This window comes from Chiloscyllium punctatum, chromosome 3, assembly GCF_047496795.1.
Source record: "Chiloscyllium punctatum isolate Juve2018m chromosome 3, sChiPun1.3, whole genome shotgun sequence".
In the NCBI taxonomy this organism is placed as follows: Eukaryota; Metazoa; Chordata; class Chondrichthyes; order Orectolobiformes; family Hemiscylliidae; genus Chiloscyllium; species Chiloscyllium punctatum.
The window spans coordinates 50,378,027-50,392,102 of record NC_092741.1 but is presented as its reverse complement, the minus strand read 5'-3'; the positions used below and the strand labels follow the sequence as shown (position 1 = coordinate 50,392,102).

The 14,076-nt window shown below is 42.8% G+C and overlaps 1 protein-coding gene across 6 annotated transcripts in view; it reads left to right on the top strand.

Moving 5' to 3' along the window:
- LOC140458462 (glutamate receptor ionotropic, kainate 2) overlaps positions 1-14,076 on the top strand; it is a 445,566-nt gene that overhangs the window by 292,578 nt on the left and 138,912 nt on the right. The window lies entirely within an intron of this gene.

Genomic DNA, 14,076 nt, shown 5'->3' with positions numbered 1-14,076 from the left:
ATTGCCTTTGGGAAGGTAGTGGTGAGCTGCCTTCTTGAACTGTTGAAGAAGGATACAATGTGAAAGTTCCATACTTCTGAAGTGTGTTTCCAGTAATTATTGCAGAAACAGAGGATATAGAAGATGTAACAAAACTGTGCATGATACAGATCTCTCATAGGTGAGTCAGTTATTTAGAAATAGCGGAGCAGCATTGCAAAATAAGAAAACAAATACTGCAGTATTACTTGTTCTACAAAACCCTAACATTACTGTTCACCATCTGCATTGCAGCAATAGTGGTCGTAATGATCGCTATTGCCCTCACATTTTATACCACAGGCTCTTTTTGGGTAGCAGCAATGATTTTGCAATATTTTAGGCATTATTCTGTGCAAAGCTCCATTAGTGGTATCGAACTAAACTTCTCACAAAATCCTGTTTTATATGTGGTAATATTGACTGAGTGGATATAGTCATTTGTAGTTGCAGAACAACACATATTATTGGCCATTGGCACACAGTCACTGGGGAATAATGATGAGACATAATTTTCTGACTGTGCTCTCAGTTGGGATTCATGAACATTTGGAATTTACACACAGGTCATGCTAGCATTCCCGAGATTCAGTGTTCTCTGTGGGAGGCAATGGAAGATGATCTGCTGGGAGTACAAATTATTCATGCGATGGTTACATTTGGAGGCAAACTGACAGAACAGAACTCTGTGAAGGAGAAAGAATGATGGAGATTTGGAGCTTTGGTGATATGGTGTGCTAAACTTGACTATCCGTCACCCTGAAACCAGCATCCCATCAGAAACCAGATATAACAAGGAACTGTTATATCCTGTTAACTGACAGGATTGGGAATATTCAAACCAGGCCACCTAGCCACATGACTGCATGTTTTCAATCACAAATCTATTGATTGCTTTACAATTACATGAAAGTATTGTGTTTGTTTAATTCATTTTTCGCTTGGATAACTCATCTTTTCTATGGCTGTACAGCAATGATACAACTTAAATACTCCAATGAGAATAGATTCACGATCCTATTTTTGTCAAGCAGAAAGCATTTCACTCAAACTTTTTGTACATGCAAGAGCAAACCTTTTGAGCTATGGCTTAGTTAAGAGGCTAGATAGCTGCTTAAAATGATTATAACGAGCTTATTGTGATTAGCAGTGTTTTGTTTGTTCCGATCATTTCGATTGTATAAAATTTAATGTTTCTTTGCACTGAAAAATCACTTGCTTTTTTCCTTAGAGATTGCAACAGGATGAATTTCATCTTACGATTTTTCTCTAAGTCCAAGTTGTATGCAACTTATTGGAGGGTTTGTTGCTGTGAGGGTTAGTGAGTTTCCTAACCAGCTCTCATCTGTTGGAAATGGATGTCAATGAGGTTCTGTTCGTCTTGTAGTACCAGATGCAGCTGAGCTAAACATTTATGGTTTCCTCCTTCGCGTTGTCCTCATCCTCCTCAGATAACCTTCTTTAGTACTACAGTTCCTCAGCACTCAGCACATCGCCACATACCTGCTCCAATTGCACAGAGCATAGCATGCCACAATGATGTAGTACACTTTGTCTGGACTCCATTTGAGGCCCCAGCCATCCTCCCCCCCAGACTGATCCAAGCAGTGCAGCAATTCCTTCAGCAGCTCCATCGTTTGCTCTACCGCAGACCTGGTTGAGGAGTGGGCGGCATTAACTGTCTGCTCCATATCCTTCAGGTGGTTGTATAATGGTGGAATGGTCACAGTGGGAAGCCTCATAAAGCCCCTTGACCCTTATTTACACCAGGTACATGAGAATGCTCCAGGATACAGGAGTCATGGCAGCTGCCCGAGTAGTGGGCACACACCATCAGGAAATGGTAACAATGATCACAGATCACCTGCACATTACTCAGATTGAACCCTTATTGCCGATGAATTCTGCAGTGTTGTGATACCACCCTCTTCGTGCCACAGGTGTGCAATCTATGTAGCCCTGCACCTAGGGGAAGAATGTTAAGTTACTGAATCCTGCAGCCGATACTTTAGTACTGACCTCATCATCAGGAAACAGAAGGATCTTGCATTGTCGTGTCATAGGCCACTGTGAGGGCATGACTGAGAGGTCCCATACAAGCCACCTGTTGTTCACTGGAAGGAGCAAGTCACAAAGAGCTTCAGCCAGGCAGAGACCTTCACAGCCAATGAGAGAGGTTGGCGTCCAATTCCTGCAGCCCTCCACTCACACCACAACATCTAGCACATTCTGTCGTAATGTCTCTGAACAGCACTCAGTGAGACCAACACAACCAGTCGGAGGAATCATGTCAGGGAGCTGAAATGAAAGGGGTCAAGCCTCTGCTCAGTACTGTCTCAGGACTGCTTATTAAAGTTGGCGAGAGGTCTGGTGTAATTCAGTCCTGGCAGTCTGCCCAGCTATCTTTCAGGAGGGATCACAGGAGGGTATTGTCAGAAGAGATAGGGAGCCATGATGGGTGGGTTGGGGGGAATCACAGGGGCATTTGAGAGAGGTGGAGAGAATGACAGTGATTGGAGGATCTCAAGGTGAATGAGTAGTATATGGAGGGCATGTGGATGCAGGGGGGGTTTTAGTGGCAATGACCACAACCATGGCCTCCACAAGGGGCACATGGAGAAGCTGAGCAGGTATCATTAAGGTTTAAATACAGGGTTCAGGACAGGGAGGACAGTTGGAAGTAAAGTTCGATGGTTTCCAATCTGGGGAATGGGTGGAAATTGACTTTTAGTGAAGTGCCAGGTAAATGGTGATGTGGTGACTGAGAGGGTGTACAGTTGAGTAGGCAGGCCTAGTGCTGACAGTGTCCACTGTGAGCAGCCATCACTTTCCATCTCAAGATGCAAAGTATGACTAGAAACTGGCTGGGACAATACCCGGGATGGTGGAGCCAGTGTTATTTTGAAAGTATGGGAATTGGGTCTGCAGAACATTCAGTCATTGAATACATGAAGCAGCCATTTTCAGACCCCAAGCTGCAGTTAGTTGTGCATTTCTGTTGCTCATTTGCTGTATCTGCAGACTGAAGATGGTTAGGGATCAGATGTTGGTCAAAACCAATTTTCAACATGCTATTGGTGCTTGAGAATTGAATGTGTGGCCATCTCAATGATTTAGAAGTTAGTAGTAATGATCTAAAAAAGGTCAGTGCTGGCCAAAGGGCAACCATTGTTTGTACAAATTCCAAAAGCCCCATGAGTGATACAATATGTGCTCATCACCCATCATATGGCTGTATTGAATGTCTGGACTGTACACATTGACTAGAAGAGCATTAGATGTGGGTCTGGGACAGGAAGGGTGTTAGAGTGGAGTAATTCTTGGTGTAATGAATGATCACCAAGTTGCAGCATACACCGAGCCTGAATGTGAACGAATAATATCGATAGGTCCCTTGTTGTCAGAGGGTAATATATCTCACTATGGAGAGAAATATGCTGATTGCTAATCTGTAGGGTAAGCCACCAATGATTGTTGCATGATGTAAAAGCTCTTTTTGCTCCTTCTATTTCCATTTTAGGTCATTCCCACCATGGATTTTGCATCCCGTCACCAGTATCATGTTGGTCATTGTAGCTGCCTTTCCAGGAAGGCAAAGATGGACAGTTCCTCTGACCATGAGTATCCCAAGCAGTTGACTGATCATGGCAAAGCCTTTAGACTGTGTGTGGGCTGTGCCCCTTTTTGGTGCTACCAGGACCTCTGACTGACAACAGCCCACTTCTGAACAAGATTCCAAACTGACCAGTTTTTGACATGGCCATTTGGCAGTGGGTTTATTCCTGATGAAGGGCTTTTGCCCGAAATGTCGATTTCGCTGCTCGTTGGATGTTGCCTGAACTGCTGTGCTCTTCCAGCACCACTAATCCAGAATTTGGCAGTGGGTGTTTGCCGCAGGCAGCTGGCACATGTTGTAGGAACTCGATTGATGAGCAAGTGAATAGACATGCATTGCAGCCTAGTCCAACCTTGGAAACCCATGAAGACGCAGGGAGAATGTACAAACTCCACACAGACAGTCAGCCAACCATTGTGCCATCCACAAGAGTCCTAGCAAAACTTATGTCATTGGGATTTGGGAGTAGGGAAGTGTGAAATTCTCCACTCGGACTCAAAGGAAGATGGTTGGAATTTTTCAATCACCACAGTTCCACAATATAGCTAGAAGAATTCCTCAGAGTAATTTCCTAAGTCACTCATCTTCAGTTCTTTCATCATTGGCTAACCCTCAATACGTTTATCAATGGAGAAGTCCTAATGACCCCAGCGCAATGTTTAGCACTATTTGCGGCTCCTCAGAAACTGTAGTAGTCCTGGTACATATGCAGCAAAACCAGGACAACATTCAGCCTTAGGAGTAACATTGCCTCGCATTTGTGTGCAAAAATGACTATCCCCCAGAAGAGAGAATCTCACCAACTCCTCTTTACATTCAAAGGTATTATTGTCATTGAATTCCCAACATCAATATCATGGGAGTGGCTATTAAATAGCAACTGAACTGTGCCTGCCATATAAATACTGTGGCTACAAAAGCATGTCATAGGCTGAGAATCTGCAATGACTAACCCATCCCATGCCTGTCACTCCCCAATGCCTGTCTGCTATGTGTAAGGCGCATGTTAGGACTGTAATGGAATATTTCCCACTTTCGTGGATGAGTGTAGTTCCAACAACACTCCTGAAACATGACACCATTCAGGAAATCCAAATGATTGGCACACCATCCACTGCTGTATACCTCCACTCCAGGCACCACCAATGCACAGTGGTAACATATTGTCAAACTCTTTTGACTGCATCTTCCATTCACACCTATCTCAAAGAACAAGCATAGCTCATATGTGGAATGGCACCATCTGCAGGTTCCCCTCCACACCACACACTGTCCTGTCTCTTTTCCTTCAATGTTACTGGGTCGAAGTCCTGGAATTCACTTCCTTAACAACACTGTGGGTGTTCCTACACCAGATGGATTACAGGTGTTCAAGAACACAATTCATCACCAGCTTCTCAAGGACAATCAGGACTAGGAAGAAACACTAGCCTAGTCAGCAAAGTCTATATCCCATGAAAGACTATAAAAATAAAAATAGCAATATAGCCTATATTTGTGCATTACCTTATTGTAATTGCAAAAATAATAAGCCTAAAATATCAATCTGTGCTCTGTGCTCCTGAAATAATTATTTTACTGTTTACAAGAATTCAGCCAATGAATTGGTGGAACCCCCAGAGAAATGGCAGAAAGTACTAGCTTATATCATGTCTCCAGCATTATTTTGAACTCCTGCCAAAGCTTTGGCTGGAAGCCAGAGTACCTCAGAGAACCAGTGCTATACCATTTTAGCAGTGTACATGAGGAATCCATCTACAATTTTATCCATCCTATTTGATTCTATGTCGTTTAAAGCAGTGACTTAAAGCTCAATGCCATTGAGTCATGTTGACATTGAATATTTCAAGGTTTCTATTTAACTTAGTTCTCCCTTCCACTCCCATGTGCCTGACCATTAATTTTTACTGCAAGTTTTCCTTCCTTTAGACCCAAGATAAGTATTTGTCCAACACAAAAGGTTTACACTGAGTATTGGAGGAAAAACAATCAAAATTTGTTTTGGATTCTTGTGAGTAAGTTTGACTTTGTTGGATACTGTAAAGTTGGGGCCTTACATAGTTTACATTTCAAATCCTTCATGAGTTTCTTTTTGAAGATTGAAAAATCTCTAGGATAGAAAATCTAAAATATAGAAAATCTGAACTTGTTTCTTTTCTGTGGGTGGAAAAGTTACAAATCATGTGAAACATTCAAGTAGCTGTGTGCAGTATCTAATGCCTTCAACATCTTGATATTAAGTAGTATGAATTGAATTGGCTGAAGACTAGAATCAGTGATGCTGGGGACCACTGGAGGAGGCCGAGATGGGTCACCCACTTGGCACTTCCAGCTGAACATTGCTGCAAATGCTTCAGCCTTACCTATTGCACTGCTGTAATGGGCTCTTCCATCTTTGAGCATGCGGATATCTGTGGAACCTCCTCCTCCTCCAGTGAATTGCCTAATTGTCCACCAGCATTCATGATAGGGCAGATCTGCAGAGCTTAGATCTGACCTGTTGTTTGTGGGATTACTAAATTCTATCTATCATTTCCTGCTTATTCTGTTTGGAATGCAAATAATCCCATTTGGTAGCTTCACCAGGTTGACATTTCATTTTTAGGTATGTTTGGTGCTACTTCGGGCCTGTCCTCTTGCACTCTGCATTGAATCAGGTTTGATAGTAATGGTTGAATGGGAAATATGCTGGGTCATGAGGTTACAGATTGTGTTAGAGTATAATTCTGCTGCTGTTGAAGACTTGCCATGCTTCATGGATGGCCAGGTTTGAGTTGCTAGCTCTGTTCGAACTCTGTCCCATTTAGCATGGTGACAGTGCCACACAATACATTAGAGAGTATATTTTGAATGTGAAGGTGAGACTTCATCTCCACAAAGACTGTGCAACGGTCGTTCTTACCAATATTGTTATAGACAGATGAATCTGCAGCCTTAAGATTTGTAAGGATGAGGTCAAGGATGTTTTTTCCTCTTGTTGGTTCCTTCATCAACTGCTGCAGACCTAGTCTGGTCCCTGACAGTATGTAGTCAGCAATGTCAGGGACCAGACCAGCAAATGTCCTTCACTAACCCCTGAAGGACATTAGTGAACCAAATGGAAATAGAAGGAGCAAAAAGAGCTTTTACATCATGCAACAATCAGTGGTGGCTTAACCTACAGATTAGCAATCAGCACACATCTCTACCTAGTGAGATATATGCCCATGTTTAACCTGAAGCCATGAGACTTCATATGGATGAGATTCGATGTTGAAGATTCTCAGGGCAACTCACTCTTGACTGTATACCACAGTGCCGCCACCTCTGCTGGGTCTGTCCTGCCAGTGCGACAGGACATATGCAAGGGTGGGGATAGTGGTGTCTAGAACATTGACTGTACGATTTTGGCTACGATTTTGGCTTGACTAGTCTGTGAGACAGCCCTTCCAATTTTGGCACTCAACCCCAGATCTTTGCAAGTTTGACTGGACTATTTCTGCCTTTGTTGTTTCCGCTGCCTCGGTCAATGCTATTTGCTCCATCTGGCTTAATTTCTTTGTTGAGATTTCATAGCAATTGTTAGAACAGAATAGCTGTCTAAGTCCTTTCAGAGGGCAGTGGAGAATCAACCGTCTTGCTGTTAGTCAGGGACCAGACCAGCGAATGTCCTTCACTAACCCCTGAAGGACATTAGTGAACCAGATAAGTTTTTCCCCAAAAATGGGTCATGATTTCATGGTCATTCATAGGTTCTTAAATGCAGATTTTTTCATTGAATTCACATTCCAATGTCTGGCATTGCGGGATTTGAATCCGGGTCCCCGGACCATTAGCTGAGTTTCTGACTTAATAGCCCTGCAACAATACCATTATGCCATTGCTTGCCCAAGATACTGTCGTTTGGTTTGGGCTGTAAAACTGAGACCTTGTCTACTCTATCACGTAAACATAAGGGATCCCATGACACCATTTTGATGAAGTACAGGAATGTTATCCCAGATGGTTTGATCAATATTTATCCCTCAGTCAAGAGCAGGTAATTATCACATTTCTCACTGTGAGAGCTTTAGCTGCCACATTCCATTCATTACCACACTGATTACACTTTTGAAGTACATCATTGATTATGAAGTGCTTTGGGACATCCTGAGGTCATGACAGGTGCACATAAATATTAGTATTTCTTTAATAAAAGATTTAAATTAACAATTGATCTGGCAACAATTTACAGTTGCGGAAGATAATTCTAAATGTCTGCCTCCCTTTGCATGTAGAAATGTTTATTGCCAAGAAAAGACACATTTTGTCAAAACTTTTCATCTTGTACTCATCCCAAGAATATAAATTCAGGAGAACCACAATATTTATACTGCATGAAGGGACTGTGCTGATTACTTGCCAAGTCAACTCTGATTGGTAGGTGTATTGCTGTGAAAAATGCACCCGCCCATTATTGCTAATTGACAATTGATTGCCAGGTTTGTTTCAACCACACCGGTTGAATCTGACTGCTCAGAGCATTGCCATGAGAAATAAACCTCTGAATGGCTGCTACCATTAGGAGGTACCACACATGTCTCTGTTCTTTGTGTTTCCAAGGAACAGGACACTGTGCATTAATAAATCCAGTATATGCAATTGTACCACACTGTGAGCCCCACTGACGACCCTAAATTTGTTGTCAGGATAATTCCTCTCACATTCAGGGTTATCCAGCAAATGTTGACATGCTGTTTAATAGGATCTATCCAACTTTGAGATGTATTGCCATCATACCTGGCATCACAGCAGCACAGGAGTTCATTCATGATGATCAACTAATTAGCACTCGATCATCATACGGTAGAAATGTTTATTTTCTCCTTGCATTTGCAATCTTGAGAAATGTCCTGATGAGTGCAGTATGTAAAGCTTTAACAACATTCATCTCCTTATTCAGCAATACTTGAGTTCTGTATGACCAAATTATTGGTTGTAGATTTGTTTCCTAATCTCACTCCTAACTTTGAGATCAATCTCATCCACTCCTCAAATTCCCAGCCAGCTGAAATTGTTTTTCTCTGCCTAACCTATCAATTCCTTTAATGTCCTGAAAACTTTGACCAAACACCTCATAACCATCTAAGGCACATGGAAGGTTTCCTTGTTTGTGTCAACCTTCCTCTTAATTTAACGCTTCATTTCCAGGTACAATTGGGTCAGTGGTTAGTACTGCTGCTTCACCTAGAGACCCAGGTTTGATTCCAGCCTCAGGTGACAGTGTAGAGTTTGCATATTCTCCCCGTATCTGCATAGGATTCCTGAGGATGATCCAGTTGCCTCCCACAATCCAAAGATGAGCAGGTTAGGTGGATTAGCCATGGAAAATTGCCCTAGTGTCCAGGAATGAGCAGGTGAGGTGAATTAGCCATGGGAAATGCAGGGTTACAGGGATTGGGTAGGTGGGGTGGATCTGATTGGGATGCTTTTTGGAGGATTGGTGTAGAATCAATGGGCTGAATGGCTTGCTTCTGCACTTTAGGGATTCTATGATCTGTTAACCTAGACATGACTCCCTTCAAGATCTATATATCATTGCTATCGCCAGCACTCCAGAAGTGGTCTCGGTGGTGCTTTGTAGCATAATTTGTGATCTTGAAGGAGATCTTGGCTGCACCCATGTACCAACTGGACTTTTCTTTCTGAAGCGGGAGCAATGGAGCTTTGGAAGGTGCTTGAACCTTCTTTCTCTGATCTGTGGTGCCAACCCAAGCTTCTGCTGCCTCCACATGGGAACTGTGTCTGCTGGGCGACTACAAACTGGGTGTCACTGTTATTTAAGTGAGATCAAGATTTTGGATAGGATATTGGTAGAAGCTTCGCAGTCAGCAAAAATTCTGCTTCTTTCCACTTGCCGTCGTGGAATGTAATTTCTGAGCGAAGACATGTTCATGCAAGACTGAACTGAATTACTGTGGCTCTCTGCTTAAATTTCTAAGATTGAATATTTTATCTCAGCTCTGTCAAATAATGATACTCACATTTTTCTGTCATAATATTAGTGAGATGCGCAAGTGTTAGCGAACTCCTGCAAAAGGTACACCGACAGAGAAAAAAAACTAATGGGAATCCAGCTCACTTGTAACCACTTGTAGAAGCCTATGCACATCTTGTCATTTAAATTATTCAGTAACATTGACACAAAGCTGTGGGAGATTGACTGTTGATCTGCTTTGCCTATTCTGCTTGTGTGTGAGAGAGTTGTCAAGTTTACAGTATAGGAGAATGCATGGTTAGATTTATTCATGCAAGGGCAGAATTTCAGCCTGAAGGCTTATTCAATCACATACCTGGCAAAGTATTTTGAATAAATGGTTCTCCATGGACAAAGGGTTCAGACTGGCGAACATGAACAGTCTGTGGTTTTACCGTCTATTTAATTAGCCTAAAGTTGAGCAGTTAGTACCACCTCATTAACATCACATTTTTATGACTGTAAAGATGCTGGGATACTTGTTAATGGAAATGGTCAGTCTGTTCCTAATGGTGTCGCCTACTTACAAAGGGCTGATGCTGCTTTGAGCTTTCCGGTGTTTAAGCTGATCAAATGGCTTTTGACATTGCTGCCATGGGGATGGGGAAAAGTGATTCAAAATTGTAATCCAGAACAACGTCAAATCAAGCAGTTGCAGATTGCAGTTGATACACTGAAACATTGAGCACGGTGATCCTTACTCGCTTTCTGGCTATGGATAGGAAATCATCATTTTTTAAAATTTAGTTTCACCCTGTATACTGTATTGTGATCCAGCAGTGGGTATTGCTAAAGAACAGGGCTCAGTTGATTTTGTTGAATATCAACAAGTTATGAATCCCAGCATTGTGATAACTCTTTACATAAACTGGGCTCTTCTGATTTCCAATATCACATGCCTCTTTATTTTGTTGTTCATATTATAACTGTATAGGTCCATGCTCACACACTGATGTTGAGTTTCACACTGCTGTACAGTTACAACACTCACACCTACCCGACAATTGGCGAGGTATGTTCTGTACACAACAAAGTAGACAAATTGAACCTGGCTAATCACTGCTCCATCAGTCTACTCCCGATTATCAGTAGAGTGCTAGAAGTTGTCATCAACAGCACTGTCAAGCAGTACCTACTTAATGACGCCCAGTTTGGTTTCTGTCAGACCCACTCAGCTCCTGACTTCATTATAGCCTTGGTTCAAACCTGGACAAAAGTGCTGAATTCCAGAAGTGAGGATGTTGGCGAGGCAACTTGCAGAATACTGTGTTCAATTCTGGTCTCTCTGCTATAGGGATTTTAAAAAACTTACCTCGAATGTCAGGGCCCTCCATGTTGTGTTTCCACAGCAGGAAGAGTGGGAGTGTCGAGTAGGGAGCTGACGGGAAGGTGAATTACTAATTTAAAAACTTACCTCATGAATAGACAGAGTGCACACTGAGCAGGAGCAGACATGGGACTGCTGAGTAAATGAAGAACAGATTTGGGCGGTTGTGTTATCTGAAACTTGACAGGTAGTGTCTCCCACCCATCCTCCACCTCTAAACAAAAAAAAGGTTCTGTGTGCCAGATTGGTAAGATAACTAGATTTTTAAAATTCTTTCCTCGTCTACAGACTCTTTGGGAATTTAGAATAGTGAGAACGACGGTTAGGGCAGTTGAAAATTCCTCTTGCAGAATGTGGGAGGTAAGGGTCACCACTGGTGTCCCTGCCGACTTCATCTGTGGGAAGTGCACCCAACTCCAGCTCCTCGAAAACCGCATTTGGGAACTGGAGCTGGAGCTGGATGAACTTCAGATCATTTGGGAGGCGGAGGGGGTTATTGAGAGGAGTTGCAGGGAGGTAGTCACACCTCAAGTACAAGAAAAAGGCAAATGAGTTACAGTCAGGGGACGGAAAGGGAACCAGCAGGCAGTACAGGGAACCCCTGTGGCCGTTCCCCTCAATAACAAGTATACTGTTTTGGATACTATTGGCGGGGGATGATTTACCAGGGTAAATTGTGGGGTACAGATCCTTGGCACAGAGTCTGTCCCTGTTGTTCAGAAGGGAAGGGGGGAGATGAGCAGAGCATTAAACATTGGGGACTCCATAGTTAGGGGGACAGATAGGAGGTGCTGTGGGAATGAGAGAGACTCATGGTTGGTGTGTTGCCTCCCAGGTGCCAGGGTTTGTGATGTCTCTGATCATGTTTTCGGGATCCTTGAGGGGGATGGGGAGCAGCCCCAAGTTATGGTCCGCCTTGGTACCAATGACATAGGTAGGAAGAAAAGTGGGGATCTAAGGCAGAAATTAAGGGAGCCAGGGCTAAACTTAACCATGAGATCATGCTGCAGCTGTATAAAATTTTGATGTGCTCGTATTTGGAGTATTGTGTACAATTCTGGTTGCCGCATTACAGGAAGGATGTGGAAGTTTCGGAAAGGGTGCAGAGTAGATTTACTGGCATGTTGCCTGGTATGGAGGGAAGATCTGACGAGAAAGGCTGAGGGACTTGAGGCTGTTTTCATTAGAGAGAAGAAGGTTGACAGGTGTCTTAATTGAAACATATAAGATAATCAAAGGGTTAGATAGGGTGGACAGTGAGAGCCTTTTTCCTTGGATGGTGATGGCTAGCACAAGGGGCCATATTAAATTGAGGCGTGATAGGTATAGGACAGATGGCAGAGGTAGTTTATTTACTCAGAGTAGTAGGGGTGTGGAACTCATTGCCTGCAACAGTAGTAGACTCGCCAACTTTAAGGGCATTTAAATGGTCATTGGATAAACATATAAATGAAAATGGAATAGATTGACATCAGATTGGTTCCACAGGTCAGTGCAACACCGAGGATCAGAGGGCCTGTACTACACTTTAATGTTCTATGTTCTATAGGAAGGATGTTGTGAAACATGAAAGGGTTTAGAAAAGACTTACAAAGATGTTACCAGGGTTAGAGGGTTTGAGCTATAGCGAATGGCTAAATAGACTGGGGCTATTTTCCCTGAAGCACCGGAGGCTAAGGGGTGACATTATAGAAGTTTATAAAATCATGAGAGGCATGGATAAGGTGAACAGCTCAGGTCTTTTTCCTGGGGTAAGACAGCATAGGTTCAAGGTGAGATGGGAAGGCTTAAAAAGGAACCTGAGGGGCAACTTTTTTCAGGCAAATGGTGGTGTGTGTTTGGAATGAGTTGCTAGACGAAGTGGTGGAGCCAAGTACAATTACAATTTTAAAAGGCATTTGGATAGGTACATGAATAGAAAAGATTTAGACTAATATCAGCCAAATGCTGGCAAATGGGACTAGATTCATTTAGGGATCTAGTTGACATGGATGAGTTGGATTGAAGGGTCTGTTTCCATGTTGGACATCTCTATGACTCTGAGTGACAGCCCTCAACATCAAGGAGTCTGAGTAAAAATTGAATCAATAGGAATCCGGCTGCAAACTCTCCGCTGGTTGAAATCTTTCCTAGCACATAGAAAAATTGATGTAGCTGTTGGAGGTCAGTCTTTTCAAATCCAGGATATGTCTGCAAGAATTCCTTAGGGTCATGTCCTAGGCCCAACCATTTCAAATGTTTCATCAATGATCTTCCCCTCAATGCAGTTATAGAAGTGGGGATGTTTGCTATAATTGCAAAATTTTCAGCACCATTTGTGATTCCTCAGATAGCATTGCAATCCATATTCAAATTTCACAACATCTGGACAAGGGGCAAATAACATTCATGCCACAAAAAATGCTCGGCGATGATCATCTCCAATAAGACACAATCTAACCATTGCCCCATGACATTAAATGATGCTCCTATCCTTGAAACTTCCATTATCAATATTCTTGGGGTTACTATTGAACAGGAACTCAACTGGACTTTCCATACAAATGCAGTGGTTACAATAGCAGATCAGCGGCTCGTAATACTGTGGTGAGTAAATCACCTCCTGACTCCCCAGAGTCTGTCCGTCATGTAAAAGGCACAAGATAGGAGTGTGATGGAATACTCCTAACTTGCCTGATGGAGTAGCTCCAGCAACACCCAAGAAGCTTGACACCATCTAAGACACAGCAGTCTGCGAGATTGGCACCACATCAGTAAGCACGCACTCCCTCAACTACTGATGTGCAATAGCAGTAGCAGGTAATATCCAAATAATGCAATGCAGAAATTCACCAAAAGTTCTAAGGCAGCATCTTCCAAACTCACGACCACTTCCATCCCAAAGGACAAGGGCAGCAGATACATGGGAACACCACCAACTTCAAGTTCCTATCCAAGCTATTTACCATCCTGACTTAGAAATATATTGCCTTACAGCTGCATTAAAATCCTGGAATTCTCAGCCTAAAGGCATTGTGGGTATCCCTGCAGCACATGGCCTGCAATGATTTAAGGAGACAGTTCATCGCTACTTCTTCAAGAGCAACTAGGGATGGGCAATAAGTGCTGACCCAGCCAGCA